Here is a 26183-nt window from a genome sequence, read left to right as displayed (position 1 = left end):
TTTCTAGTAGAAGAGCCGAGATGGAGCCCCCTACTTACATTTAGGGAAACAATATCCCTCAGGGACTCTGATAAAACCACACCTAGATCCTCTTCCCAGGCTTTTAAATGTTTCGGCGTATCAGCAAATTCCTGATTTAGTAATGAGTACATTTTTTAAATAACCGCCAGCCCTTTGTCTGCTTGATCACAAGGACTTTCAAAGAAGATTTTTCCTGTCCTAACACCCTGACAACTCTCTCTGTCTTACAAAGTGTTGAATTTGAAAATAAAAATATCTATCTGAAGTGGATAAACTGTATGCTTCCTTTAATTGCTCAAACGGTGCAACCTCTCCTCTCTCCCAAATCTGCTTCAGTGCCAATCTATAAGAGCTTTCAATAGGGATGCTGCATGATTCCAACTAAGGATTGGCACCCCAGCTCCCCCAGTTTTTCAGTTAAAACATGACTGCCCTAAAACACTCTGGGACCGATGCAATACAGTGCGCTCAGCCGAGCGTACTGTATAACCCACAGTCGGACGCAGAGTGGATGAGATAGCGCTCATCACATGCAAATGCATGTGAGTGAGGCTATTACTCATTCACTCCAATGCAAAAAAATAAATGTGCATCTCAGATGCACATTCATTGCTCAGCTATTAATACCTACCTGGAGCAGGTGTTAACAGTTGAGTGCATTGAAAAAAAGTACAGAAAAGCAGAAAAAACTGGTTTTCTGTACTTCTTTTAAAAGTAAAAAAAAAAAAAAAAACCTCTGCCGGCCACTTTGAAGACCGACGCCGATATGCTTGGCATCGGTGTTCATAACCAGCAGACTGCCGGTAACCTTGGCGCCTTGCGGGCACCATGCAGGCATTAAGAAAGCGGGCACTGAAAAGTCAGTGCCCGCTTTCCCGCGATTAATATTGCATTGGCCCCTCTGAGAGGGGAATCTGCAACACCAAATAAAATAAAAAATGTATCTTTGCCAGAGCTTAAGAAATTTACTGGGGTTATGAATTGGAAGAGTGTGGCACACACAGCAAAGAAGAGCAAGATATTCATTTTAATTATTGCAATTCTGCCAAACAAAGACAGGTTATATCTATCCCATCTTGCCAAATCTTTCCCGATGGAGTCCATTAAGTGGGCCCAAAAAGCAAACCGGAAGCCGATCCAAGATGGCTGTATAGCGAACAGAAGAAACAAGATAGGTGTATGAAAAACTTTTATTCTGACAGTATTCGAACCCGACTCTGGCTGGGTTTTGCTCTTTTTGAAGAGCTGCCTCAGGGGCTACTAAAATTAAAATTAAATACAAATTAAAACACACATACAAGCAAAAATTAAACAAATCAAACACATACACGAATTGTTATGAGCGCGGAGGCGCGGTTGTTTCTGGAACGGGTGGTGTGAGCCCTTGGGCCATGGCACGACTCAGGGAGGAACCCCAAGACACACCGCAGGAGGTGAGCTAGTGCGAGCATGGGTAACAAGGAGCAGGACAAGGGTGGAACGAAGACAAGGAGACAGAAGGTCTAACCCTCTACCGGACCTGCACGCCACAGGATGACCAACAACGCAATGTTGATCAATGAGAAGTCCTCCGACCGTTCCAAGCCCTTTCGGACCTGCTGCTGGGTAACGGCAATAGGCGGCAGGCCGGACAGAGGATGAGGGCAGACGGAGACCTTGGAACATGGAAGACTCTTGGACGTAGACATAGGCGAAGACTCAGGCGAGGACACTGTAGACGAAGACTCAGGAGCAAGGTACGGCAGCAAGAATATACAGGAGCAAGATCAAGGCATAGGATCAAAGTGCTGGGTTGAGACTGCGATGCAGCGCACCCTACACAGTCCACCCGCGGGACTGGTCGCGGACCACGCTGGGCTCGAAGCAGACTCTAGGAGCGATAATGGAAGCTGATACTGGAACATGGCGAAGATACTGAAGAGGCCTGTACTGGGGCGTGACCTACACAGTCCACCCACGGGACTGGTCACGGACCACTCTTGAGCGGAGCAGGTTCGAATAGAGTCTTTGGCATGGACGGACGCAAATGCAAGGAGCTCCGAAGACCGGGACAAGATTCAAGCACAGAATTCAAAATACACAATTCTTCCGACAACTCGGGATTCAAAACTTCAGGACACAAGCAGGTCTTTCGGAGGTTTGCACTGCGCAAGAGAAGAGGGCCTTGTACTGTGAAGCACCCTACACAGCCCGCCCGTGGGCTGGTCGCAGACCACGACAACGGCATGCCGGGAACGTGGACATCAAGGAACCAAGGCATGGAGGCAGAGGCGAAGGAAAAGGCGTCAGGAAGGACATCGGACATCTGGAAGCACGGACGAAGGACATCAGGAACATGAAGACATCTGGAAGCACGGATGAAGGACATCAGGAACATGAAGAACATCTGGAGGCACAGACAAAGGACATCAGGAACATGAAGACGAAGCCGTCAAAGCAGGAGAAGACCACAGAGGACCTGGACCGGTCATGAAGCACAGACAATTGTGGAACCCGATCCGAAGGCCCTGACTGAAGGCAGGCAGGACCCTTTTAAGGGCTGAACAGGAAACAAGCTGAAGAGGACTTCCTGTCACTGGCCCTTTAAATATCTTAGAAGAGGCGTGCGCCGGCGCCTAGGAAGGCCCAGAGGAGAACGCAGGACCTTGGACAGCGGCGTTCTCCCTGCATGCAGATGCAAAGGAGCAGGCAGGCTTTGGTGCAGCCTCCAGGCCGCAGGCTGACGTTGGAGCGGCAGCGGCTTTCCCCTGCTGCTCAGAGAGACTGACTCGCAGCTCCCTGCTGCGAGAGGAGCTGGCTGGTGCGGCATCCAGGCCGCATCAAGATGGCGGCAGCAGCCCTGCCACATGGGAGGGTCTGCTGGCGGCAATCCAGCTGTGAAGAAGAAAAGCAGACGCGGCAGCGGTAGCCACAGCCTCGAAGGATGGCTCCCGGCAGGCATGGCCCTGCCATGCAGGGCAGGAACTTGCCACAGCCTCTGGGCCACGGGGAACTGCAACAACTCGGGTAAGTGGGTGGAGAAGCCTGCCCACGGGATGGCTCCGTGGGCAGGAATCATAACATGAATGTGTGAACACTAAAGACAACTGAAAATATAAAAGATATAAAATAATACACAAATAAACAGTAACTCATGTTATTGCACAGAAACATATATATGTGTGAAGACATCATAATACCGTATACAAGAACTAGAAAACAGAATACTGATAGAACGATGGGATATGTCAGTAGATGAAAAGATATTTAGTGCCTATATGGAAACATATAATTTCATTATTGAAAAGTGATCATTTGATTAGGTAAAAATGACAGTGAAGTGCGAAACGTACAACTTGGTGCTAGTGTAAAGCATTTCAGCAGATTAATAATATCATAAAAAGACAAAAGGGGTGACTGGATAAAAAATAATAGGTGGCTGGGTAAAAAACAAGAAGAAACAGAACCGCTTACTACATGTCAGCAGGGCAGAAATTGAGAGGTTTGATTCCCTCTCTGTCTGAATCCTTTAAATAATAAGATAAATTTTAAAAAATGCAGTTACTCAGTTGTTTCAGCCTGTGAATTTATTCTGTTCTTAGCTTCCTCTGTTCTCCAGCCAATCTGTCAGCTCCTCTCTTAATTCTGCCACCATCTCTGCCATTTCAGTTTTAAGTGCCCACATATCTTTGCGCAATTCACAGAACTAGGAACAGAATTCCCCTCGCGTCGGCAAATCCCCACTTGTGGTTTTAACTGCTTCAGCTGCCTCCTCCGGGCCTACACCCAGATTTTCACGGCCTATCTCAGGGTCCCCATCAGCCTCTTCTTCCGTTACTTTCACAGCGTTTGCAAAGGAGAAGTGTTTCAAATCAACAGATTTCTTGTTTGCCACCATCACCTCTATCTCAGCTACTGGACCCACCACTTTTCGCCATTCTCAAGACACCAATGCTCGATTCTCAGGGGGATTTTGCTCGATAGGATCAGGAGCTGTTCAGTCAAGCCGGTAAGGTGATGTCACTTCCTCCAGCATTTAAGTTTCTCACCAGCAGTCCCATCCAATCTGGTATTTAGATAGATTTTTACATAACCAATACTGGGGCCGATGCAATAAAGTTTGCAGAAAGCGGGCGCTAACTTTTCAGCGCCCACTTTCTTAGCATATACATGGCGCCCGCAAGGGGGGCACCATGCAATATGCAAATGTGCGCCTCCTTGCTAATGTGACCCCGTGGTGGTTGCCAGTTATGAAGACCGGCATCGGTCTTCATAACTTGGCGGTCTGCCGAGGTATTTTTTTTTTTTTTTGAAGAAGTACCGAAAAGCAGTTTTTTCTGCTTTTCTGTACTTCTTCTACGTGCACTCAGCTATTAAGGCCTGCTCCAGGAAGCTGTTAATATCTGAGCGTTAATGTGCATCTGAGACGCACATTTATCTTTTTGCATTGGAGTGAATGAGTAATAGCCTCATTCACATGCATTTGCATGTGATAAGCGCTAACTCATTCACTCCGCGTCGGACACGCGTTAAATAGGCGCTAATCCCCCTAGTGCATTAGAGGGTGGATTAGAGCCTATTTAACCTGCATCCGACAGCAGGTTAAACAGTGTGCTCGTATGAGTGCACTGTATTGCATTGGCCCCACTGATTGAAAACCTATCCTGTTTTCTGTGTTCATAAACTTAGTCCCCAAAAATCCAATTTAGGAGCACAACCATTTATCAGAAAATGTACCTGATAAGTCTCCCATCCGGTGCACTATTTAGTAACACTGCCCTTCTCCACTGCTCTGTGTTCATTTATTTTTTGACCTGGCAGTTTCCTCTTGCTCCTTTGAGATCTGGCAACATGAGCCTTCAATCACACATACCAAAGAATATTTTCCCTATTTTATATCCCTACCAGCTTACATTTAAGTCTAACCATTATAGTGGCAATCCTGGGCCAGTGACCATGCACCAGAGCTCCTTCAGGAACTTGCAGTCATGGGCCCTGTATCCAGCCACTGGGTATCACCTTTAGGTAGAGTCAGTCCTTCCATACTAGGCCAGGGACGGGCAAACATTTTTAAAACAGGACCATATTACTGGATCTGTACCAAGGACAGGGGAGAGAAGAGTGCTCCTTGGAGCTCTTTGAGCAGCGGCGGGGACTGTACCCCTTGGAGCTTCTCGAGCGGAGGGGAGGAGGGGGGGGGAAGGGTTGTCCCCCCCTTGGAGCTCATTCTCTCTCTCACTCACACATGCTCTCTCCCTCTCTCTCGGCTCACATTGGGGTCGATGTAATAAGGTGCGCCGAAGCTGCTGCGGGTTTGTGCGCAGATGTACATGTGTTTGTACACGCATTTTCCTGTGCAAAGCCCTAGACAGGGACGTAATAAGGGTTTTGAGCTTGGGAAAAACCGCGTACAAACGCACTTACAGACCCGCGGTCTTTCCTGCACGAATGCATGCTAACGGCATGCAAAGGAGGTGATTAGCTAATCATAGGCAATGCAGAGAGCCATGCTTAAGCTAGTGCAGATTTTTTAATGAGGGTTTTTTACCGCCATGGTCAGGGCACAAGTTAAGTGTCAGTGTCAATTTGGGGGCCTATGTCGGCATCCAATCATCCTGAAAACCACCTTGCTGAGTGCCTATCTCGGTGTCCAAGTGGCCAGCTTAGCTAGGGCTTTTCTGGGCTTCGGAACGGCCAGCTTAGGTAGGTGCTTCCCTAGGCGCTTTTCTCAATGTCTGAGCAGCCAGATTTGCGACCAGCTGAGCGCCTAGCTCAGTGCCAGAGTGGCCAGATACATGGCCAGAAGAGCACCTAGCTCAGTGCCTGAACAGCAAAATTAGCTAAGGGCCTTTCTGGGTGCTCTATCGTACAGATGTTTCTGCCACAAACAGAGCACGAGCAGCCTGATAAGCGCCTAGCTGAGTGCCTATCCTGGCTTCAGAATGGCCAGCTTAGCAAAGCGCTTTTCACGGCGTCCGAGGTAGGTGCTTTCCTGGATGTCAGATACACGGCCAGAAGAGCGGCAAGATTATTGTTAGTTAGTATCCATGAAAATATTTGCCCTGTTTTCTGCAGCACAGTTATTTGAAATATTAAAAATACTTTCCAAAGTCATACCTTCACTTAATAGGGAGACCCGTTTGCTCACTCATGCGCTATTATGAGCGGATTATCGACGCAGGTTTTGAGCGCGGATGCCGGCGCTTATTACATAGGCCCTTACTGTACTTAGGTCTGCGCATTTATTCATATGTGCGCGGATTTCTGCACGCAAATCATTCGCATCATTTTTTTTTTTTACATCCCGCCAAAGCGGCAGCTTCAGCCGCATGCGGTGACCAAAACCCATGCTCATAACGAGCGCCTGTTTTGCCAACTAACTCCCTCACAGGCTTTCTGCTTCGGATATATTTTAAAAAGTTTTTACTGTGAGTTTTTGCCTCTATGGCCAACTTCTTTTCAAATTCTCTTAGCCTGTCTTATCAATGTCTTACATTTAACTTGCCAACGCTTATGCTTTATCCTATTTTCTTCTGTTGGATCCTTCTTCCAATTTTTGAATGAAGATCTTTTGGCTAAAATAGCCTCTTTCACCTCACCTTTTAACCATGCCGGTAATCGTTTTGCCTTCCTTTCACCTTTCTTAATGTTTGGAATACATCTGGACTGTGCTTCTAGGATGGTATTTTTTTTAAATAATGTCCACGCCTCTTGCACAATTTTTACCTTTGTAGCTGCTCCTCTCAGTTTTTTTTCTAACTACTTTTCTCATTTTCTCAAAGTTTCCCTTTTGAAGGTTTACCACAAGAGTCGTGGATTTGCTTACTGTCCCCCCTTCCAGTCATTAATTCAAATTTGATCATATTATGATCACTATTGCCAAGTGGCCTCAACACCGTTACCTCTCTCACCAAATCCTGTGCTCCACTGAGAATTATATCTAAAATTGCTCCCTCTCTTGTCGGTTCCTGAACCAATTGCTCCATGAAGCAGTCATTTATTCCATCCAGGAACTTTATCTCTCTAGCATTTCCCGAGATTACATTTACCCCAGTCAATATTGGGGTAATTGAAATCTCCCATTATTACTGCACTACCAATTTGGTTAGCTTCCCTAATTTCTCTTACCATTTCACTGTGCGTCTCACCATCTTGACCAGGTGGGCGGTAGTATACCCCTATCACTATAGTCTTCCCCGACACACAAGGGATTTCTACCCATAAAGATTCAATTTTGTATTTAGTTTCATGCAGGATGTTTATCCTGTTGGACTCTATGCCATCCCGGACATAAAGCGCCACACCTCCTCCCGGGTGCTCCTCTCTGTCACTGCGATATAATTTGTACCCCGGTATAGCACTGTCCCATTGGTTATCCTCTTTCCACCAAGTCTCTGAGATGCCAATTAAGTCTATGTCATCATTCACTGCTATACATTCTAATTCTCCCATCTTACTTCTTAGACTTCTAGCATTAGCATACAAACATTTCAAAGTTTGTTTTTTGTTTGTATTTTCATTCTGCTTTTTAATTGATAGGGATAAGTTTGAATTTTTTAGCTCAGGTGAGTTTTTAATTACAGGCACTTGGACTACTTTTCTTATTATTGGAACCTCACTGTTGGGATGCCCTAATTCTAATGCGTCATTGGTATCCTTTGAAGATACCTCCCTCCGAACCATGCGCTGCTGAATGACTGTCGGCTTTCCCCTTTGTTCTAGTTTAAAAGCTACTCTATCTCCTTTTTAAAGGTTAGCGCCAGCAGTCTGGTTCCACCCTGGTTAAGGTGGAGCCCATCCCTTCGGAAGAGACTCCCCCTTCCCCAAAAGGTTCCCCAGTTCCTTAAAAAACTGAATCCCTCTTCCTTGCACCATCGTCTCATCCACGCATTGAGACTCCGGAGCTCTTCCTGTCTCTGGGGACCTGAGTGTGGAACAGGGAGCATTTCAGAGAATGCTACCCTGGAGGTTCTGGATTTAAGCTTTCTACCTAAGAGCCTAAATTTGACTTCCCTCCCACATTTTCCTTTGTCGTTGGTGCCCACATGTACCACGACAGCCGGCTCCTCCCCAGCACTGTCTAAAATCCTATATTGGTGACGCATAAGGTCACTCTAACTTCTGTTTATTCGCTGCCTATTAAAAGCACAAACACACTAAATACTATTCCCCAATAGTTTACTTCGCCCCAATACATTAAAAAAAAAATAAAAATTCCCAAGCAAAACTTACTGATTCCTTTCAGCCACCAGCAAGATGATCCTCTCCTCTCAGTGCTCCCACTGGATTTCTTCAAGATATCTTTCTTCTGATCCTCCGCTTCACTAAACCCACCCTCCCCCTTTAATTTTTATTATTCTCCTTTTCCTTTTTTAACTTATGTAATGTGAAGAATCTTTTATTCCTTTCCTTTATCGACTGAACAATATACATCTCTGTTTAATCCTTTGCCATTCTAACTAACCTTCCTGCCTCTCAGGCCGATACAATAAAGTGCATTCAACAGAAAGCACAGTTCTACCTGCACTTGAGTGCATATTTTGTGCGCGTAAACCTTACTGCCGATGAAGGAAGGAGATTTACGTGCACAAAATGTTTCAAACTGTGATTTCAGCTTAGTGTTTTTGCTTGGAAATCTCATGTGAATGAGGGCTTTAGTTATTTACTCCCAATGCAGAGAGGTATGCTGGCATAATTCCCATTTTCCCTAGTGCTGGAAATTTTATTCCTGGTCAGCGGTGGAGCAAAGTTTCCAGTGCTAGTTAAAATGTTGACTTTAGTGGGTTTTCCCTCATGGGCAGGGCCAAACCTGCGCTCAGTAACCAACAGCAACACTACTGTTGTGCATTTCAGCCTCACACACAGGACGTGCAACTGCTGCCGCTACTCGGAGAAAGGTTTCATTTCACTGCTGGGTACATGTTACAGCAGGGAGAATCAGCTCAAGCGTTTATTCCTAGCTTTTTCTTTGCTTTCTGTTCTCTGCTCAGCTCTCACAGCCCAGTGTCTCTCCCACCACAGCCATTTTCTTCCTGGAGCTCTCTAGGAAGCAGCTGCCTGTATGCTACTCTTGTTCTCTAACACCCACCCCCCCCCCCCCCCCCCCCCCCCCCCACACACACACACTTCCTGTAAACCCCTTCCTATCTTCTGGTAACCTTTCTGTCTGCTCTTAGTCTAGTCAATCTTTATTTATTTAGATTTTTATATTCCGCTTTTTGGCACCTTAAAGTGTACATCAAAGCAGATTACATTTAGGTACTGAAGGAATTTCCCTATCCCCACAGGATTTACAATCTAATTTTGTACCTGAGGCAACGGAGAGTAAAGTGACTTGCCCAAGGTCACAAGGAGCAACAGTGGGATTTGAACACTACTCCTCCACTCCTGGCAGGTTTCAAAGCTGCTCCTTTCTAACGCTTGCCATAGCTTCAATGCTCCATTTATTCCACCTTTCTTTCCTCATTCAGCATTCCCTTCCATCCCCAAGTTAAAATGTGCATTCAGCCTGTGCAAAACGCACAACTCCTAATGCATTAGCTTACTGCATCAGGAATTTAAAAAAAAAAAGAAAGTAGCTTGTGCATTAGGAGACTGTACTGAATAGCACAGTTACAACGCAGTTTTCTGCATTGGCCTGTCAGTTTGTTTCTCCTAATAAGTTTGGCTCTCTTCCTTCTGTGTTTGAATTTCCTGAATGATATTTTTGTTAACTTACTTTTTTCCCCAACTTCTTTGGTGAACTGTAATGGCTTCTCTAAAGTTTGACACAAAAGATTTGTTTCTATTTCTATTCTCCTTTGTATTATCATCCATAGCTCCTCTTACCTGAATACTGACAAAACTTCCCTAACATAACCATTCATTTTCTTGAAGTCAGTCCTTTTGAAATCTAGGTCCCTTATTCTAATAGTAGCAGTGGTGATTTTCTACCAGATCATCAACCCAAAACCGTTTTGAACTTGCTTCCTTTGTCCCATTGGTAAAAGTAGACAGTGAAGGCCACTGCTGGATCGGACCCAGATCTCTTGTATTAGAAAATTATCACTATAATATAGTTTGGTTTGGATCGCTTGTTTACATGGTATGATCATTACTGGACTCTAGGATGTCCCCAACATAATCTCAGTGACGCTATTTTTGTCTGTCAGTACCAGGTCCAGTGGCATCTTGCCACACATGGGCTCCTCAACTAATGTTTGAGAAACGATTCTAGCAAGAATTCCAGTACCCTTCTAGCACTCTCTAAATTACAACTGCTAGGTTTAGAGCCCTCATTAACAGCACCACTCTTTTAAGTATCATTTTTTGGATGGCTTCATTCATGTCTATATCTACCTCTTCTTCTTGTAATGGAGATCTATAGCAAGGGTTCTCAAGCTAGTCAGGTTTTCAGGATATTCACCATGAATATGTATGAAAGATTTCCAAGATTGTATGCAAATCTGTCTCATGCCTATTCATGGTGGATATCCTAAAAACCTGACTGGCTAGGAATATCCCAAGGACTGGCTTGAGAATTACAGAGCTATAAAATATACTTAAGGAGGTATTAGCTTCCTTAGGTGTTTTTCCTAAAGCAGGGGAGAACAGCAGGGGAGCGAGCCTCCATGAGGGGGCGAGGGTGGTCACCAATCCTGAAAGGGGGGAAGGGCACGCTGGCTATCCAATCAGGGAATAAAAACATGATTACGTTGTCAAGTTTTGGTGCCTTGGATGCACTGCAAGCTCAAGAGGGAGGGAGCTGCCAGTGCGTAGTGACATTATTTGAAGTATACCACAGCTTAGCCATATGTCTCTTTCAGTGGACTGGGGAGAGAAGCTGCTTCTGTTGTGATTGGCGCAGGAAAGCAGCCGCTCATTCTGCGGCAGAACTGGTCTTGGGAGGAGCCACTACAGTGTTCCACAACCTGGGGACAGCTGGCACCCTTGGGCCTCAGTCCAGGAGAATTTCCTGTTGCCACTGGGTCCCTACCCAGGGAGAGAGATCACATCTGTTGCTTGCCCAGGGGAAAAGTAGTGAGCTAGGGGAGGGGAATGGGCAATGAGGTCAGACACAATAAGGAGGTGGAGAAAAGAGAGGAAGGAAGGGGGATTTGAGAATAAATAAGCACATTAAAATATGAGAAAATAGGGAGGTCACATGATGTGCTGAATCAGAGCAGACGTGTTTGCTCCTGGCTCCCAGTGCCATCTCCTAAAAGTAAGATTTTGCGGAGGCTCTGAAACTGAATTGTGGCTCAACACTTCATCGACAGTCAGCGCTTATGAATATTGATCGTTATATACAAAAATCACCTTCGGGAATGCCGATAAAACCGGTTAAAAGGGACAAAGAAAAGCCGAAAGTAAGTGAGGAGAAAATGGCCGCTAATAATGTGACTGCCGACTGCACAGTTGTCTGCTCGCTTAATGAAGCAAAGATGCAAGCGACACAGTGGCTGTGAAAGCAGCCTTCTCAGAGCACTTCACAACAATTGCGGAGCAACTTTCGGATCTTAGATCGGCAATTACCGATTTCCATCCAAGGATGGAAGCTTTGGAGAGTCGTATGACAATTGTGGAAGATGATAAGATGTTGGTAACTCGCAAATTACAAGCTCTGGAAAAATGGCTGCGGCACAAGAAGATAAACTCGACGAACTCAAAAATCGTTCTTGAAGGAATAATTTACGCTTTGTCGGTTTCGAGGAGGGGATAGAAGAGCATATACTGGAAGAACTATTAACATTCTGGATTCCAGAACAATTGGGCCTAGCTGATCAACTATCATCGATGGTTATAGAAAGAGCGCATCGTCTTGGCGCAAAGAAAGATGGCGACCAAAGGCCACAAATCGTAATTGCTCATTTTTTAGATTTTCACCACAAACAGTTAATTTGGCAAGCCTCCAGAAAGGCATCTACCTTGCAGTACCAGAATAAATCTATTAAGATTTTTCTTCCAGGGTAGATGCACAAAAGGAAAGAATTTGGTCCAATCTGTGTGTCCTTGGTGGCTAAACAAATTAAATTTGCATTATATCCAGCGAGGCTAAGAATATGGAGTAATGGCGACCAACGCGTTTTCAAAGATTCACAAGAGGCCAAGAAATATATAGATGACCTGAAATGACAGTCTGCTATTTTTTATATCCCTGAAGATGGTTAAGCCTTCATTTAGTCACTTGACACCTTTTAGACTTAGGTCTAATAGTAGAAGCAAGATGAGCTGCGAGAATTTCGCGATTTTTTTTCCCCCTATACCGTTAGCCTTTGCAATTGTTTGTTCATCAATTTGCTAGAGATGGCACCAGATCACTCACAATACTGTCCCCCACTCTCTAACAAGGGAGTATATTTTATATTTTGATAATGCTCATAAATATAGGGAGTAAGAGATGAAGAGGAAAAAGGAAGAGGGAAAGGGAAGTGGGGGGAAGTGATACCATTTGTTGGGTGTATGGCTTTGTAAGGAGTTTAGCAATTGGTACATTCAGCTTTGTATGTTTATTTGATTGTATGAACAACTTAGAATATGATCACTTTTATCTGCAAATTTTTCTCTCTTTTTAATATCTTACTATGGATTAATCTGAGTAGATGCGAGTTTCTACATGGTAGTAGATGCGAGGTTCTTATGGCCTGGATTGGCCACTGTTGGAAACAGGATGCTGGGCTTGATGGACCCTTGGTCTGACCCAGTATGGCATTTTCTTATGTTCTTATGTTAATTGGGGATATTGCTTATGTCTAATATGCCTAGTCTTTATTTGTATGGGGATTGCTATAAATTACGTGCCAAACCTTAGTTTCTATATTTGCAATTATGGGTCCTTTAATTAAGGCGATAGCCTGGAAGGTGGCCAGATTGGGCTCACTGGTTAAGAGAAAGTTTTCTCTCATCTTAACAGGTTTAAAGGAGAGATCATATTCCTGCAAGAGATCCATTTGAATGACAAAGAGCATGCCAAATTACAAAATAAAAGAGGTTTTAATCAGATATTTTTCTCATCAGGCACTGCTAAACGTTGTGGGGCAGCAATTTTAATCCACAAAAGAGTATCCTTTTCACTAGAACAACAATGGAAAGATAGTGAGGGGCAGAATATGATAGTTACAGGAAAACTATTTGGGAAACCTGTTCTTTTGGCATCTATTTACGCCCCTAACCAAAATGACCATAAATTCTTTGCTTCCCTGATTACAAAACTGTCTGATTTTACCTTGACGCCTATAATCACGGGAGGGGGGGGGGTGTTTAACTGTGTTGCGGACCCTTGTCTGGATAGACAGTCAGTAACCAAACTTCATGGTTTAGGTAGTGGCAAAGGCATCTCCTTTAGTTTGGCGTGCCTATCATCCCTATTTTGTTCTGGGAAACTGCCAAGGTATTATTGAAGGGGGAGATTATTCAGTTTGTGGCTCGGAAAAGGAAGGGATTATACACATTATTCTAGAGAACATCCCACAACTGATATCAGAATTTCTTTGTAATGACATCAATTCGGTGGTAATCACACAATTAGTTATCTCTGACCACTGCCCTGTTGTGTGTTCAATGGGAGGTTCTCCTGGATTTAGTTCTTTTAATAATTGGAGAATTCCAGAATGGCTCTCAAAAGAACAAGATTTTGCACCTTTTTTTGCAGGAAAAATGGAAATGTTTTGCAGAAACCAACCATCAACATAGGGTTACTCCTATTTTGTTCTGGGAAATTGCCAAGGTAGTATTCAGGGGGGAGATTATTCAATTTGTGCTTGGAAAAGGAAACAGCATAATAAGCAAATATCAGACTTAAATCAACAGTTAACTTATTATAAAAACCAATGGAACCAAAGCAATTCTGAAGAGTGGAAAATCCGATTTAGAAGGGTGCAGACACTTCTTAATGGCATTCTACATCAACAAGCTTCTGGGGCCCAGCATGGAAATAAGCCAGGTCGATTATTAGCAAATCTCACGAAACCTCAATTTCAATCTAAATTTATTAGCAGTATACAGAGACCTGATGGGTCGATTGCACAATCTACAGAGGATATAGGGGAGGAATTTCGGAGCTTTACCAGACCCTTTATAGCAAAGACGAAGCTGATGTGACTGCCCAAACTAAATTTATGGAAAATCTGCAAATTCCTCATCTTACTCAGGCAGAAGTTCAGGGGTTGAATAAACCTGTCTCCTTACCAGAAATTAACTTGGTTATTAAAGAACTTAAACTACACAAATCCCCGGGCCCAGATGGGTTAAATTCTTTAATTTATAAAACCCTTCAACCGTTAATAGCCTCAGATATGTGCCATCTTTTTAATTATATGTTTCAATCCTCAACTTTACCTATCTATGTCCCTTGCAGTAATACTGATCTTACCCAAACCTGGGAGAGACCCATTGGACCCCGGCTCTTATAGGCCAATCTCTTTACTAAATCAAGATGTAAACATTTATGCAAAGATTTTGGCCAATCATTTAAAATACATTCTACCTACATTGATATCTCCCGAGCAAACAGGTTTTGCTTTTGGCAGGACGCTTATTACTAGCATTAGAATCTTGTCATATTAAAAACATACCTGACCCTCTTTTGATTTGCTTTGATGCAGAAAAAGCATTTCATAGAGTGGCGTGGGACTTCCTATTTACAACACTACGAGTATTTGGTTTTGAGGATTTTTTCTTGGCGGCTCTACAACTCCTCTATCACAGCCCTACAGCTTTTATCTACATTAATAGTTCTGCCTCTTCTGTATTTAATTTGGGAAGGGGCACCAGGCAAGGATGCCCCCATCCCCTCTTTTATTTGCTTTATCTTTAAAACCTCTTGTTTGCAAGATCTTACAGGACTTATCTATAATGGGGTTAAAGATTGGAGCCTATGAGCTTAAAATGATGCTTTTTGCAGACGATATGATAGTGGTTCTATCAAATTCACAATGTACCCTCTCAGTGTTATTGTAACGTTTTCACTCCTTTGGGTCCTTTTCAGGGTTAAAATTAAACCTTACTAAGTCAGAGGCCCTGGATATCCATGGCAATCTTCATACGACTTGGGATGGTTTCCCTTTAGCCTGGGCTGCAGATTCTGTCAAATATTTAGGAGTTCAAATTCACAGGTTACCTGCCTTTTGGTATCAGAGTAATAGCTCCCCAGTTTTGAGGGAATTAAAAAAAAACCGGATAGTTGGAAGCATTTTCCATTGTCGCTGCAGAGACGCACGACGTTGGTTAAAATGATTCTGATACCCAAGATATTATATCGCAATCAAATGATACCCATCTTCCTAAAAAAGAAGAATAATATGTCAATTCAAAAAATGTGTTCAAAATATTTTTGGAACAATAAGAGGGCGCGTCTTCGTTTTTCACCCCCTACTTCGGATGGTGGTTTGGGTTTTGCGCACCTCTGATATTACAATTTAGCGTGTCTTCTACAAATTTTTAGGGAATGGTGGAGTTACCAATCATCACAAAGCAGCTCACTAGTCCAATTGGAACAGGAGTTTGTAAAACCTTATAACTTGATGTACCTGCTCCATGCACCTTCAAAAAATGTACCCCCTGATTTGCATAAAGCAATAATGATTAAGGCTATGCAGCAGGGTTGGCATGCAATAAGGCAACATGTGGATTTACCTTGGCAAAATTCTTTATTAGTACCTCTGTATGGAAACCCACAGTTTTTAACAGGCTGGGGTATAAATAACTATAACTATTTAGAACTTCACCAGCAAGCAAAGCTACTCTAAGTTCATTTATTAATTTCAAGATGGCTGAGTGCGGTCATTTTCCTTTTCCTGTCAATCTTTGAACTTTATTACTGCTGATTATCTGAAATAAAATCAAATTATCAGCTATATTAGGGCTTTGCATGTGACAGACCTCCAAGTACTAACTAATGGCCAATTTCAGCGTCTGATTCACTCTTGCGAAAAAGCGAAAGCCCCCATATCCTTGTTTTACAAATTTTTTCATTCTTCTTTCCAATATTGTATTTATCCTACTTTAGCAACTACTTGGTCAAAAGACATTCGATGCAGCATAGCGAGTGAGGCCCTATGTGTAGCAGATCACTTTATATATAGTGCTGCTTGGAGTGCTCTATATAGGGAAGTTCATGTTAAGATACTGCACAGGTCAATTTTTTGGCCGCACAAAGCCTTCTTAGCAGAGATCTCAACTTCTGACCATTGCCTCAAATGTTCACAGGCACAGGCTACCTTCCTTCACTACTTGAAGGGAATGTGAAAAAGTACAACTCTTTTGGAAATCTGTTGCACAACTGTTTGAAAAAATTAAGGTTCCAATTACAATTTGGGGTCCGGTCTTTTGTATTCTTGGTATCATTAATGATAAATGCACAACTAATTCAGAGGCTCTTTTACTTTTGATCAAAGGATGTTTAATTGTACTGAGGTTGTTACTAGGAGAGTGGTTGACACCTATGTGTCCTTCGCTGGAGAGTTGGTGCAACTTGATGTTGAAATTATATTTATTAGAAAATAGAGCAGTACTGGAAGCTTCAAGGAAGATAAGACTGTGCCACAGAGACATTTGGAAACCTTTCTTAGTGGAAATGCCGAGACTTGATAAAAAACTTGCAGATGGTTTAGTAGCGTTATTTAGTTTTGCTTTTTTTTCCAAATCATTTCTATGTTGCTATTTAATCTTAAACTTCTGTTTGTTATTTAAGATCATCATGATAAGTACCAACTGAACGGGAGGGAGGTGGGACGGGATAGGGTCATTGATATGTTCACTGGAAATTTCAACTGATGTGTACTGATAATGTGCTGTTGAAGGATTTCTTGATGTATACTCATGCTGAAAAAGTTCAATAAAAAAAAGATTAAAAAAAAAAAAAAAAAGAGGAAAAAAAAACCAAGCAAAATAAGAACAATACAAAAATAAAGAAAATTATTAGTAAAAATACAAGAAACCCCTCCAAAACATTGGGCAGAGTGGGATAGTGTTTTTCTCAGCTCCTAAAATATTGTGGCTGGCATCTAAGGATTTGTTTTTTTATTTTTTTAAGTTTTCTAGCCCTTACGATTGTGGTGTGTGGCTCTATGTCTGGATCTGGCAAGTCTCTCTCTGGGTCTGTCTGATTGTAGAGTATGTGTCTTTGTGTTTGTGATTGTCTGGTGTGATGCAGTCTGTCTGCCTCTGTTGCCCCCTGTCTCTCTCAGGTTCTAGGTGTGGTGTGGCTATGCCTTTCTCTGTATCCAAGTGTGATGTGTCTGTCTGTGTGCACCTGTCTTCTGTCTGGGTACGATGTGTCTGTATTTTGTGTCTAAAGGTGATATATCTGTGTCTGGGTGTGGAGAGTCTGTGTCGTGCTCTGTCTGTCTGGGTATGGCGTAACTGTACTTGGATGTCTGTGTCTGTGGTCTCTGCATCTCTCTCCAAGTATGTCTGTCTGTCTGGATGTGGGCTGTCTGCCTCTCTGTGCCTAGACATGTGCGAGTATGTGTGAGCTTACTCCTCTCAGCAATGTGAAGAGAAATAAAACAGGAGGCTTTGAGCCACTGGTTGGAAGTATGGCTGCATGGATACCCTTCATATATATAGGTGTGGGTACGCATATATGTACATATATATATATATACATATAGATATAAATATATATATTTATGAATAGCAAAAAAACGGCAGCAATAATAATGTTAATTAAGTAGGGCTCATATGTAAAAACCACTACCAAAAACCTCTATATGAAAAAATGTCAGTCATTGAAGTCAATGCCACACTCGTATTATATAGTTGCTACTCATGCGTTTAAAAAATGGGTCTCAGAGAATATACCAACTGGCCAGTTCTTACTACTTATACGGTTATGCTCATCCCTTACTGAATATAAACAGCAAGCAACACATATGGTAGTTAAGTTTAAGGCAAGAGGATATCCAGATAAGGTTCTGAAACAAGCATACAAGAGGGCTTTGCTTGCCAATTGTGACTTGTTACTTGTTATACAAAAACGGTTCTCCTTAGATCGTATAGTCTATGTTTAACCTTACACGCCTCATATTACTGCAGCACAACACATTATTAGACGTCAGTAGAATGTTTAAACTACTCATGATAAGTTTACACAAAAGCCTATCTTTGCAAATATGCGTGGACAGAATCTGAGAGACTGACTGGTTCATACCTACTCTCATTCTTCTCCACTGTCCAACATCAATACTGGCCATTTCAGATGTGGTAAATGTTTGGTGTGTAACAATTGTCTTGAAATTAATTATTTTTTCTTTACCAGTAAACAGGTTCATTTTCGAATACAGGACAAATATGACTAACACCAAGCAAGTCATCTATGCAATCATTTGTCCCAGTGGCCTGTAATAATATAGTAATCACACCAATTTATAAGAGAAAAGCACACAATTTTATTATCTCAAATTTTTAAATAATTTAGGAAATGTGTCCTAAAATACAAACACTCACACACACTCATTCATACTCTAAAAACATCACACCAAATACAAGGGAATAGCAAGCCACATGACCCAAAGGCCTATACAGCAATATTTTTCATTATCCTAATACAATGTCATACACATGGATTCCCTGTGGTTTCAACCACTTACAAATCTATACATGGCTTTCGCCCATTTTCACCATGTTAAGACACTTTTATATATCCTCAATTTGTCTTCATCCGGCTAGCTTCCTTGTATTGGTCTCTTCCCTTCTGGGCAACCCTCCTTCATAATGTTGACTGCATGTTATCACTGTGTCTGACCCCAACAAGTGGCCCCTGTTTCACATCTGTCTGCTTCCTTAGGGGGACAACAACCACTGAGAAAACAAACCTAAATTAGTATTCATCTAAAACTAGCATGGTGAAAATGGGCGAAAGCCATGTATAGATTTATAAGTGGTTAAAACCACAGGGAATCCATGTGTATGACATTGTATTAGGATAATGAAAAATATTGCTGTATAGGCCTTTGGGTCATGTGGTTTGCTATTCCCTTGTATTTGGTGTGATGTTTTTAGAGTATGAATGAGTGTGTGTGAGTGTTTGTATTTTAGGACACATTTCCTAAATTATTTAAAAATTTGAGATAATAAAATTGTGTGCTTTTCTCTTATAAATTGGTGTGATTACAATACATGTAGAGAAAGTGGTTCTATTTCACCCAGTGTGTGCACCTGTAATAATATAGGCCATACTATAGGACCAGTGAAAACTTGCATTATAAAGTACAAGAGCTATGTTCAAACAATCAAATTGGAAACACCAATCATAAGACACTGGCATGATCATAACCATACAATCAATGACATCTGATATTTTGTGATACATCAAATCAGTAAACATCGAGAAGGAAATAGATCAGCATTGCTACAGCGAAAGCAGCAATATTTCATCTTGTCTTGAAACACGGTCATTTCCAATGGTCTCAATCTATCTATTGAATGGGAGGCATTTTATTAAACTGGCATATTAATCTTTTTCACTAAGCGTTGGTCAAAACTATACAAAACTACAGTTCTAACTGCTTAACATCTATTTTATGTAGTCAGCCCAGTAAGCTTCAAGTGTGTGTTTAGTTTCTTTCAACCTGAGAATCTGATTGGCCACTAATGCATTATTCTGATTGGTCAAGAGTTAAAAGGTTTTTATTGGTCCTTTATCTATGTATGCCAATCAGTATATAACAAGATGTTCCTTCAGATGCTTCAACTAAAAGTTTTGGAGTGGTTTGAAAAGCGTGTTTTTGAACTTGGAGGCTGAGCTTATATAATACTTTCATCTAACAAATCTTTCAAGTAAGTGCTGTGTAGACATATTTTAATGTAAATCTTAAAACACAAACTTTATTAGTACACCTACTCAAAATTATTTAAGCACGTTTTTTGAATTTTTGGTTTACAGGTCTTTATCACCAAAATCAATCTGGGTTAAGTTTCACAGTAAGTTAATTTTGTGCTCAATATAAACAGCTTTATTACACGCCAATGGAAAATTTTTAACAGCAGTTTTTTTCTTTGTTGCAGACAGCCAGTGTCATATTCATAATCCCCCTGAGGAAGCCAACAATGGATGGTGAAATTAAGGCCTTAATTTGGGGTATTTTATGTGCAAACCATCACTGTGCTGCTTTATTATAGAGATGCACTGCATACTCAAAACAATGATGCTCCATATTATTTAGCACATATAAGCGATTAAGAACTTTTTTTCTAAAAAAAACCCAACACTTTTTGGAGTGAAATTTTGGAGACACAACAAATTTATTTGGGGTTTTTTTGCCAGTATTGATTAAAGCTCCTTGAGGTCTGTTAGCACAAGGGTGACAGACCTGCAAGTTTGCTTGCTGGTCTTCCAGTAATTTATGAACTGATATTTTATCCCCATTTTCTAAATGTATGAGTAAAGCAAAATTGCTTACCTTGTAATAGGTGTTATCCCAGGACAGCAGGATGTAGTCCTCACATATGGGTGACATCGGTAATGGAGCCCTATGTACGGAAAACTTCTGTAAAAGTTTCTATGAAACTTTTGACTGGCACCAGAGTGCCTACTGAGCATGCCCAGCATGTCATGATATTCCCTGCCACAGGGGTCTCCCTTTAGTCTTTGTTTGTAGCAAATAGCGTTAGCCAAAAATAAAACAATAAAACGTATCGGACCCAACTCCGCGGGGTGGCGGGTGGGTTTCGTGAGGACTACATCCTGCTGTCCTGGGATAACACCTATTACAAGGTAAGCAATTTTGCTTTATCCCAGGACAAGCAGGATGCTAGTCCTCACATATGGGTGATTAGCGAGCTAGAGGCTGATTCATTCGGTGCTGAAACGACTGTAAGGTATTGTTATTGGAATGAATCAGTCGAAATCCCAGCAGGTTGGATGAAGAAGGAGTTGGGGTTAAACTGGAAACAAGTTCTTTAAGACAGATTGTCCATATGCTGAATCTTGTCTTCCCTCTTTGTCTAGACAGTAGTGAGCTGCAAAGGTGTGAAGAGAACTCCATGTTGCTGCTTTACAAATGTCCAGAATAGGTACAGAGCGAAGGTGTGCTACTGAGGTTGACATTGCTCTGACTGAATGTGCGTTTACTCGCCCTTGGAGAGTAAGGCCTGCTTTTTCATAACAAAATTGTATGCAATCTGCTAGCCAGGTTGACAGAGTATGCTTACCCACTGCTTTACCTGGTTTGTTTGGATCATAGGACACAAATAGCTGATTTGATTTTCTTTGGGCTGCAGTGCGGTTTAAATAGAAAGATAACGCACGCTTACAGTCCAAAGTGTGTAAGGCTCTCTCTCCCTGGTGAGAGTGAGGCCTAGGAAAAAATGTAGGTAAAACTATGGTTTGGTTTAAATGAAATTCCGTGACCACCTTAGGAAGGAATTTTGGATGTGTACGGAGGACTACTCTGTCATGAAGGAACTTCGTGAAGGGTTCGTAAGTTACTAGGGCCTGCAGTTCACTGACCCTTCTAGCTGATGTAATGGCTATAAGAAATACCGTTTTCCAAGTAAGGAATTTAAGGTCACAGGTATTTATGGGTTCAAATGGAGAACGCATAAGCTTGGTTAAAACTACGTTCAGGTCCCATTGAATGCTTGGGGAATGAATTGGAGGTTTAATGTGAGTTAGGCCTCTCATGAATTTACTGACGAGAGGCTGCGTGGAGATCGATGCATCTCCTAGCTTGTTATGATAAGCTGAGATTGCACTTAAGTGTACCCTTACAGATGACGTCTTAAGACCAGAGTCTGAGAGATGGTAAAGGTAATCTAGTAGCGAGGTAGTGGGGCAAGTGAAAGGATCTAAATCTTTCTGAGTGCACCATAAAGTAAACCTTTTCCATTTGTAGGAATAATTCTTTCTAGTGGAAGGTTTACGTGCAGCTATAAGTACCTGAGATATATTAGTTGAAAGGTTGAATGGTTGTAAGATCAGGCTTTCAACATCCATGCTGTCAGGGACAGGGATTGAAGGTTGGGATGGCGCAACTGACCCTGTTCCTGAGTTATGAGATTGGGAGCTACTCCCAGGCGAATTGGATCCCTGACTGAGAGATCTAGCAGTGTGGGGAACCATACTTGTCGAGGCCAATATGGGGCTATGAGTATCATTGTCCCCTTGTCCTGTTGTAGCTTTACTAAGGTTTTGGTTATGAGCGGTATTGGTGGATACGCGTATAACAGGCCTGAGTTCCAATGGCGGGCAAACGCGTCCTTTGGTAAGCTGGTCTGCCGGAAGAGGAGAGAGCAGTAATTGTTCACCTTGTAGTTCAGATGTGACGCAAAGAGATCTATTGTTGGTTGACCCCAGCGTTGAAATATCTTGATTGCTAACGCTGGGTCGAGGGACCACTCGTGTGGTTGAAAGTGACGGCTGAGGCGATCCGCTACTGTGTTGTGGATGCCTGCTAGGTAGGTGGCCCGTAGTAGAATTGAGTGTGCTAGGGCCCAGTCCCATATTTGAGCCGCTTCCTGGCAAAGGAGGTACGAGCCCGTACCACCCTGTTTGTTGATGTACCACATGGCTACTGTATTGTCCGTTTGGATCAGAACAGTCTTGTGTGAAAGGCAGTCCTTGAATGCATATAGAGCATAGCGTATAGCTCGAAGCTCCAGGAAATTTATCTGAAAGGAAGCTTCTTGCTTTGTCCACTTGCCCTGTGTTTTCAGATGAGCAATGTGCGCTCCCCATCCCAAGGTGGACGCATCTGTAGTTAAAGTCACTTGTGAAACTGGTTGTTGAAAAGGTAGGCCTTTGAGCAAGTTGAGTGGTGATGTCCACCAGAGAAGGGAATACTTCAGCTCTGGTGTTATCTGGATGTGAGTGGACAGTGGTTGAATGGCTTGAATCCATTGAGATTTGAGTGTCCATTGCATTAGTCGCATGGTCAGTCTGGCCATGGGAGTGACGTGAACTGTTGAGGCCATGTGTCCGAGTAGGATGAGGCACTGATGAGCTGTGACTGTATATTGATTGCGAATAGAATGTACTAGGAGAACGAGCGATTGAGCCCGGTCTTTCGGAAGAAAAGCCTTTGCTGTGATGGTGTTGAGATCTGCACCTATGAACTGCAACTGGTGAGATGGTGTGAGATGGGATTTGTCGTAATTGATGAGAAATCCCAAAGAGTGAAGCAATCTTATTGTGAGATGGAGAGAAGTGACAGCTCCGCTCTGTGTATGACTCTTGATGAGCCAATCGTCCAAGTAGGGGAACACATGTACTTGTTGCTTGTGAAGATGTGCCACCGCTACTGCTAGACACTTTGTGAACACTCGAGGTGCTGAGGCAAGGCCGAAAGGTAGCACCCTGTATTGGAAGTGTTGACCTTGTACCAGAAATCGTAGGAACTGTCGATGAGGTGGAAATATGGGAATGTGAGCGTAAGCGTCTTGAAGATCCAGAGAGCAGAGCCAATCTCCTTTTTGAAGAAGAGGTAGCATGGTGCCTAAGGACACCATCCTGAATTTTTCCTTCTTTAAAATTTGTTGAGATTTCTTAGGTCCAGGATAGGACGTAGACCCCCGGTTTTCTTTGGAATGAGGAAATATCGGGAGTAGAATCCTGTGCCCCACTGAGGCCTGGGAACTCTTTCGATGGCCCTGGCAGTCAGGAGGGTAGATAATTCTGCTTGCAGGATTGTGTAATGATGAGACACTGTCCAAGACGGAATAGGGGGATTGTCTTTTGGTACAGTGAGGAAGTCCAAGTGGTACCCCTGAGATATGATTGAGAGTACCCATTGGTCTGTAGTGATGGAGGTCCAAGTTTGAAGATGGTGAGCAACTCGGCCTCCAACCGGTACTTGTGGATAGGGATTTTGATAATGACTCATGCCCTCTGGTTGAACTTCAAAATCCGGAAGTGGACGCCACAGGCGGAGGTTGTTGAGGCCTAGCAGGTCTTTGGCGAGGCTGAGGCCGTTGAGCAGGTCTTTGTTGTCTGGGCCTGGCTACTGGCGGATAATACCGCCTAGGGCGGTAATATGGCTTTCTTTGTTCCCTTCTTGGAGGCCTCCTAGAAGGTTGATGTACCTCTTGTGGCAGCTGAGAAAGCTGTTTGAGGGTTTCTGTATGGTCCTTGATGGTGGCTACTGCCTCCTTGACCTTATCGCCAAAGAGGTTCTCTCCTAAGCAAGGCAGGTCCGCCAAGCGCTCCTGTACTTCTGGTCTGAGCTCTGATGATTTAAGCCAGGCCCATCTTCTCGCCGTTATTCCAGCTGCAGACAATCTGGAGGTTGTCTCGAATGAATCATACGTGGCCCGAACCTCGTGTTTCCCTGCCTCTAGGCCCTTATGTACTAGGTTTTGAAAACCTTCCTGAAGATGGTCAGGTAACTGCTGAGACAGGGATTCAACTTGCTTCCATAGATCACGCTGGTACTGGTTCATAAAAAGCTGGTATGAATTTATTCTAGCTACCAGCATAGCAGCTTGGAAGATTTTTCGACCAAGATTGTCCAAGAACCTATTATCCTTTCCAGGAGGTATGGAGGCGTGTTGCTTTAATCTTTTGGCCTTCTTTTGGGCCGACTCGACCACCACTGACTGATGCGGTAGTTGAGTTTTTTGGAACCCCGGGATGGGTTGTACTAGGTAAGTGGCATCCGCCCGCTTATTAACAGCTGCCACCGACCCAGGGTGTTCCCATATCCTGTACATAAGTTCTTGTAAAACTTCATGAACAGGAATAGCAAGAATTTCCTTGGGAGGGTCTACGAATTGAAGCACCTCCAAGGTTTTTTGTCTGCTGTCCACTTCAGAGATGAGAGAAAAGGGAATTGTTTGAGACATCTCCTTAATAAAGTTGGAGAAAGAGAGATCCTCCGGTGGTGACTTTCTTCTATCTTCTGGGGGAGAAGGCTCAGAAAGGAGGTCTTCATCCGAGGAGAATTCTTCGTCACTATCATCCAGAGGGAGCTCCAACGGCCTAGTAGGCTTAGTTGGCATTTCAGAAAGTGGAGTCTGAGGTCTGAGGGGTGGTGGGACACCCGAAGGACCTGGTATTGGCTCTTGACTGTCATCTACATCTATAGGATGTGGTAGAGATGAGAAGCAATGTATTAGTGAGTCCAGCTTGTCCATCAATGGTTGAAAAATGGACTCTTGAGAAGGCATCGAAGGTGCCATCGGGATCGATGGCCGTGGTGGAATCGATGGTACTCGGGGAATCGGCAATGCTGAATCCGGTGGCTGCGGCCTAGGTAGAACCGGCAATGGAATCGGCGCCATCGAGGAGAGCGGTGATTTCCTTGGCATCGGTAGTGAAGGAATCGGTGATGGAACCGGAGATCCTCCTATGACCGGTGTCGATGGCAGAACCGGAGTGGCAGGCCGTGGCATCGCCTCGATAAAGGCATCCTTAACCGCTTGACGTATGTAACTGTCAAGTTCCGCCCGCATGGATGATGTGAACAGAGCACCCATGGGGGGAGGCGGTGGTGGCGACAGTAGTACGACCTCAGGGCCCTGAGGAGGTACGATTCCTTCCGCCGGAATCGGCGAGGGTTGGCCTGTCGGTGGCTCGGAAGCCTTACTTTGGAGCCGGGCTTTCTTACTCGGTGCCCCGTCTTCCGCCGATGGCTCGCCGGGTATCGGAGCGATGGTTGCTGGTTGCGGCCTGCGATGCCGATGGCGATGTTTATCTTTTTCGCGCCCTTTTTCGCTACTCGATGTGGACGCTCTGGACGATGGTGAGGGGGAGGAAAAAGGAGCGTCTCCCGAGTCACCGGAGTGACGTTTCTTCAAGACCACTTTCCTAATCGCCCCAGCCGGAGACGATTGTGTGGAAGTAGATGGAGCAGTAATCAGTTGAATTTTGAATAATTGCTCCATCTTGTCCATCCGTAGACGTCGACCTTTCGAGGTCATCGTAGCGCATAAGGGACAATTTTTTACATCATGACCTTCACCAAGGCAAAGTACACAGTCTTGGTGAGGGTCTGTAATAGACATATTTCTCGCGCATTTCGGACATTTTTTAAAACCTGTAGCCATTTTGTGGCCGGGCAGCCTAAGGCTCAGGTAAATTTTGTTTTTAGTCAAAAAACGGCACGGAACCGCGAGAACGGGAAAAACTCACCGCGATGATCAAACTAAGGGAGACCCTCTGCGTTTGAAGTTTTTTAAAGCTTTCCGTAAGGAAAATATGTGGAAAATCCCACAGGACTCCTGATAACCGCGAGGCTAATTGCTTCGCGGAAAAAAGAAGACTAAAG

General features: G+C 43.4%; 1 protein-coding gene across 1 annotated transcript in view; it reads right to left on the bottom strand.

Annotated features, from left to right (window-relative positions):
* CALCOCO1 (calcium binding and coiled-coil domain 1) overlaps positions 1-26183 on the bottom strand; it is a 167075-nt gene that overhangs the window by 112016 nt on the left and 28876 nt on the right. The gene's annotated exons all lie outside the window — the stretch shown is intronic.

Source organism: Rhinatrema bivittatum, chromosome 3 (genome assembly GCF_901001135.1).
Source record: "Rhinatrema bivittatum chromosome 3, aRhiBiv1.1, whole genome shotgun sequence".
Lineage (NCBI taxonomy): Eukaryota > Metazoa > Chordata > Amphibia > Gymnophiona > Rhinatrematidae > Rhinatrema > Rhinatrema bivittatum.
The sequence above is the reverse complement of the archived record's forward strand: the minus strand, read 5'-3'. Positions and strand labels throughout refer to the sequence as shown.